Consider the following 6,000-nt stretch of genomic DNA (forward strand, 5'->3'; position numbering starts at 1 on the left):
TAATATAATATAATATAATATAACATAATATAACATAATATAACATAATATAACATAATGTAACATAACATAATAGAATATATAATGAAATATATTATATTACATTATATTATATTATATTATATTATATTATATTATATTATATTATATTATATTATATTATATATATTATATTATATTATATTATATTATATTATATTATATTATATTATATTATATTACATTATATTATATTATATTACAGTACAGTACATTACATTTTCTTATATACTATATTGTGCTATATGATATGCACTATATAATACTAATAATATTCTGCTATCTTCCCTTATGTTATGTTACACTTTGATGTTTCAGTAAAAGATTTCTGTGGCACAAGTCTGCTGCTACTCATCCTTTCTTTTCCACTGACCTTTTCTCAGTCCGAGCCCTGAACTTACCTCCAGAAGTTCACAAGGAATGCCAGCAGAGTCTTTCAGCTCTCTGCCAGGTAATTGAGGTGGGAGAAGTGCTGTGTTTGGAAGAGGGGAGTGTACAAAAGGGGAATAGAGGGGATGGGAGCAGGGTTTTTCAATATTCATAGAATCATTTAGGTTGGAACAGACCTTTAAGACAATCTGGTCCAACCACTAACCCAGCACTGCCATGTCCACAACAGCGATCCCCAACTTCCACATCCACACATTTTTTTAAATATTTCCAGGGATGGTGGTTCCACCACTGCCCTGATCTGCCTGCCCCATTGCTTGGCACCACTTTTGATGAAGAAATTTTCCCTAATGTACAACCTGGATATCCCCTGGTGCAACTTGAGGCCATTTCCTCTCATCCTGGTTACCCAGGAGAAGAGATTGACCCTCACCTGGCTGCACCCTCCTCTCAGGGAGCTGTAGAGAGTGAGAACTTCACCCCTGAGCTTCCTTTTCTCTATGCTGAGCTCCTCCAGCTCCCCTATGGTGCTCCAGACCCTTCCCCTGCTCAGTTCCCTTCTCTGGACAGACTCCAGCACTCCAATTTCCTTCTTGTAATGAGTGGCCCAAAAATGAACCCAGGATTCAAGTTGTGGCCTCACCACTGACAAATTCAGGGGGGCAGTCACTGCCCTGTCCTGCTGACCCCACTATTTGTGGTACAATCTGGCAGTATTTGAGTTAACTACCTCAAAGTTAGCTTAGGAAAACCCTCAATGAGTGCTACGATGGCTGACAGGGCTTCTCCAGAGCTGCAAGAGGAGCAGCACAGGGCAGACAGTCTTTGCTGTGTTGATGGTACCTACTTTAGCTTGAATTTTGTATATAAACTGATTTTTGTTCACATGTGTGCCTCTAGTTTAGGGTGACCAGTCCTGTCTCATCAGAAACTTAAAGCTGTTCTGGAGTCATCTGAGCATTTGTACCAGGAAGCAAATCACTGCTGCTCTGAAGAGATTAAAAAATCCCTTTAGAACAAAGTTCATTTTTAAAAACAAATGTCCAACCCCTTATTTCAGTCATCTCACAACTCCTAAACATGGTTTAATTTTTTTTTTTCGTAAAAATATCAAGATTGGGAAACTAGTTTGACCACTAGATGGCACAAACTGCTCAAATATACTGCCCGAAAGAGCCAAAAAAAGCTGAAATCTCCCAGACAATACACGGAAGGAACAAGTGCTGAGGATGCTCAGAGCCCTACCATCAGTTTAGGTGAACCTCCTCAGAACTTCATGAGGAGCACAGGATCTCAGCAGGATGTTTTGTGCTATGTGTCCATTGGGCTCTTCCATGAGTTGTCCTCTCATGGCTGGGATTCCTCTGGAAGGAAGTTTTAATGCACTGTCTGCCCTGAACCACCTGAATTAGTGCTGTGCAGAGCCTGTCCCTCAGAATAATTAAATTTTGCTAGTTTGGCTTGCACCTGGGGAGAAATGTCACAATTTCTGTGCCTGATGATATAGCCAGCATCCTCTTCTCATATTGCATTTCATATCTGGAAATTTCCAGTGATCCAGGACAGAACAGGGTGTACCTGCAAGGAACAGACTTGGTGTGACTGCCCTGACATTAATCCCATCACACACCAGCCATTCTGGGAAATTATAGATACGAATGTACAGCAGTGCCCCAAGCACAGTCAGACACCCCCAGAATCAAGGCCCTTTTGCAGAGGCTTTGGGCAATTTTCATCAGAATAATACCAGACCTGGAAGTTTTGAAATGCTCTGCTGGGCCATGGTGCACACAGCTAATGACAGCAGGAAGATCAGCAGACACTGGGACCCCAGAAAATACCTTTCTACTCTTCTCTGTCCTCATGGAACCCTGCCTGGAGGGCTTCAACCAGGTTTGGAGCCTTCAACATGACACAAATGTGTTGGTGCAGGTCCAGAGGAGGCCACAAAGGTGCTCTGGGGCCTGGAGAACCTCTGCTATGGAGACAGGCTGGGAGAGCTGGGGGTGTTCAGCCTGGAGAAGAAAAGGCTCTGGAGACACTTTATTGCAGCTTTTCAGTACTTACAGGGAGCTTATAAAAAACAGGAAGACTGACTTTTTACCTGGACATTTAGTGACAGGACAAGGGGTAACAGTTTTAAACTAAAAGAGGAGATGTTTAGATTAGATATTAGACAGAAATTCTTTTTGCAGACGATGGTGAGGCATTGAACAGGTTGCCCAGAGAAGATGGGGGTGCCCCATCCCTGGAAGTGTGCAAGTCCAGGTTGGAGCAAGCTGGTGGCATTCCTGCTTATGGCAGGGGGGTTGGAACTAAGTGATGTTTATGCTCCCTTCCAACCCAAACCATTCTGTGATTCTTTCAGGAACGCAGGCACCTCTCAATAGTATCAGAATTGGAGACCAGCAGATCACATCCAGATGTTTCAGAGGAGATTGCTTAGATTAAAACCTGAAGGAAAATATGGAATTTAATTCCCTGAACTTCATGGTAATTAATTTTACCTCTGGACATTTCTCTAGGACTACACCTGTGTAACCCTTTGGGACTCTTGCCAATTTCTTGATCCATTTGCTGGCTTTGAATGCCACTAAAGTGCACAGTTTGTTGGTGCTTTGGGTACATTTAGTTGCTGTTTCAGGCACTTCTGGTTGGGCATTTAACCCTGCATGAGTTCACCAAGGTGCTCGTGTTTGTGTGTCAACACAAAGAGAAATCCTTGATATAAAATAATCTGTTCCAGGTGAAACGTGTGTGAAAGCTCAGCTGTTGGATCATGCCTCTCTCTCTGCTGTTTCTGCTCATGCTGGCTGCAGGCACATCAGGAAATTTAATTTCCTGAGCCCCCATCCAAAGAACAGCTGCTCATCTTGCTAAGTCTGCAAAAGTCAGCATTGAACATGTTTGATGTGAACACACCTGAGTAACTGCTTGTCTTGGACTCCAGCAGCATCCCTGGAACAGTGCCTGCCATGTTCACACCCCAAAGCAGGAGAATGTGTTCCAAGGAGGAGGAAGAGGGGATAATGTGAACAATGAAGACCCCAGGCTCAATGTTCACTCAGCAAACCTAACTGCATCCGAACCATGTTAAAACACACCCTGGTCTTACCCACGTGCTGTGTCCTTACGTGCCCTTGCTGAGGGGAGCAAAAAGCAGAACTGGCTGCTCCTAATCCCTTTAGGAAGGGCAGTGCGTTTCCCAGCTCACTCTGTCATGCCTGTTGGTAATCCTGTACCTGCTGGAGGATCCTGTTCTGGCTTGAATTCCCTCTTTTCACCAGGTGTGCTTAGGCTCAGCTTTATTGCAGCATCTTTGCAGTGCCTCACTGTTCTGATACACCTCAGATCCCCACGTGGGCAGTGGGAGATGCAGAGTGGCCAAATGCTGCAGCTGGTGAGATTTGGATGGCATTCCAAATGCCTCCTGACTGTGCAATGGTCATTTCAAACTGGCAAACATCTTCCCTTCCTGACCAGAAATTACTGTTACCCCTAGGGTTAGCAGGCTGCTTTTGGCTTGCATTTACAGGGGTGTTTTGATTCCCTTTAGGTTTTTGAGATCAGGAGGAAAATCATGCTATATATATGGTTTGGATGCCTGTTTTCAACATTTCCACCACTGTAGGAGTTTTACACATCTGGGCCCCAGGTTAGTGAAACACAGAGCAGGTTGAGAGCATCCTAATGTCAGTAGTAAGGGCACAAGAGGCTGCAGTCCTATTTCCCACACTGCTCCCATGCACTTCTCTGAGCTAGGCAAGACATGTGGGAGCTGAAACTAACTGGAAACAGATGAAAGATACTTAAAACCATCCTGCTGGTGTCACCTGCAGGTGTCAGTCTGAACCATCACAGTGTCTTCACTGATTCCCAAATGGATGGTTGAGACCTCTTCCACTGCACTTTGAAATGGTGAAGAGCTGAAGAAAATGCTTCAACTGTCTTCTGGCAGGAATCAAATCAGTGGAGGAACCACTTGGGGTGTCTGTGGGGGCCTGAAGCATCCTGTCCCAGCCTCCTTCCAGCTTTCTGCCAGCATCTTCTCTTCCCCATCCACATCAGCCTTCCATCATTCCCTGCAGTGCTGCCCAGTTCTGCAGCCCCCACTGAGAGTGTGGCCACTACAGAAGCCTTTGTAGCTGACAGAGGTCCCAGTGGGAAAAGGACTGGACAGGTTTTTGATTCCTTCTCTCCTGCTGGCAATGCCAGCAGGGCCTCGTGTGTGAACATGGTGTCACCTCAGCCTCAGTGACACCATCCATTTGCTAATAAGTGAGTTCCAAAGACAAGCTTCCCTTTGCTCCATCTCCAGCTGCCCTCTTCCCTTCTGAAAGGAGAGCATCTCAAAAACACTGGGGAGATTTGGAGGACACAAAGCTTCAGAAAGGCCAGAGAGACACTGAGCCACTCACTGGACTGTTACTACCATGGATGGGAGATGAACCACAACAGTTCCAGTCCCTGGTGGCCCAGAGCTGGGAAGGAAAAAGAAGATACAGTGGTTTGTATCATGTCAGGTTTGTGTGTGCAGCACAGGGAAGAGAGAAGGAGAAGAGAAGGAGAAGAGAAGGAGAAGAGAAGGAGAAGAGAAGGAGAAGAGAAGGAGAAGAGAAGGAGAAGAGAAGAACAAACACAAACAAAAAACCAAAATAAATCAAAAAGAGGAAGTTTGTGTCTGCTAGATTTGAGAAGTTACTGCTGTCATAGAAGAACAAAGTGGTAAATACGCCTGATTTGGGGTGAGGTGAGCGCTGCAGATACAAGCTCCCGAATGCCTGGGGGGTAAGAGCTGCCAGGTCGGTGCCAGCTGGCAGTGTCATGGCCCAGGAATGTCCCTGGCAGCTGCCAGGCAGAATCCATCCTGTCCCACAAGTGTCCACCTTCACCCGGGGCCTTTGGGAAATGGAGGGAAGGGCAGGAGGTCACTCCAGCTTTGTCCGGCTGAGAAACACAGTGTGGATGGCCAGAGGCAGGTGGAATTACGTGTCTTGGCCACCTTCGCGGTCGGGCGGCTGCCAAGGTGAGGGTGCGGAGGGAGCCCTGCACTGCCCTGGGGGCATCTTTCCTAAACCAGCCAGGGCTCTCCAGATGGGCTGTAAGGGAAGCTTTCCCTTCACAGAGGGTGGAACCAGAGGATTTTACCACCCTTTAGGAAAGCCCCAACCTTGAAGCATCTCCTGGGCTTGCGCTCCCCAAGGGCGTGGGTAGGAGACGCTGGCACTGGGGCACCATCCTGGCCCTTCCTCAGCACCCAGCCAGCTGTAGGAACTGTCCCCTCAGCATTCTCCTCGCTGTAGGTGCCGAAATGACAAGTGGCAACACCTCGGGGCCCCCCAGCACCGCCCCTGTGCTGCAGGGGACAAGAGGGGGCTGAGGAAGAGCGCGGAGTCCAGCGGGCGCGGCTCCTGCTGCGGGACCCCCGGCTGAGGGATGCGGACCCTGCAGGGATTCCCTGCAGCACAGGAGGCCGCCCTGCCTGGAAAAGGGGCCGGTCCCGAGCTGGGGAGGAGGAGGAGGAGGAGGAGGAGAGGGTGGGTCGCTGTGTCTCCTGTCAGGCTCCCGCAG

The sequence above is a fragment of the Vidua macroura genome, chromosome 5 (genome assembly GCF_024509145.1).
Source record: "Vidua macroura isolate BioBank_ID:100142 chromosome 5, ASM2450914v1, whole genome shotgun sequence".
In the NCBI taxonomy this organism is placed as follows: Eukaryota; Metazoa; Chordata; class Aves; order Passeriformes; family Viduidae; genus Vidua; species Vidua macroura.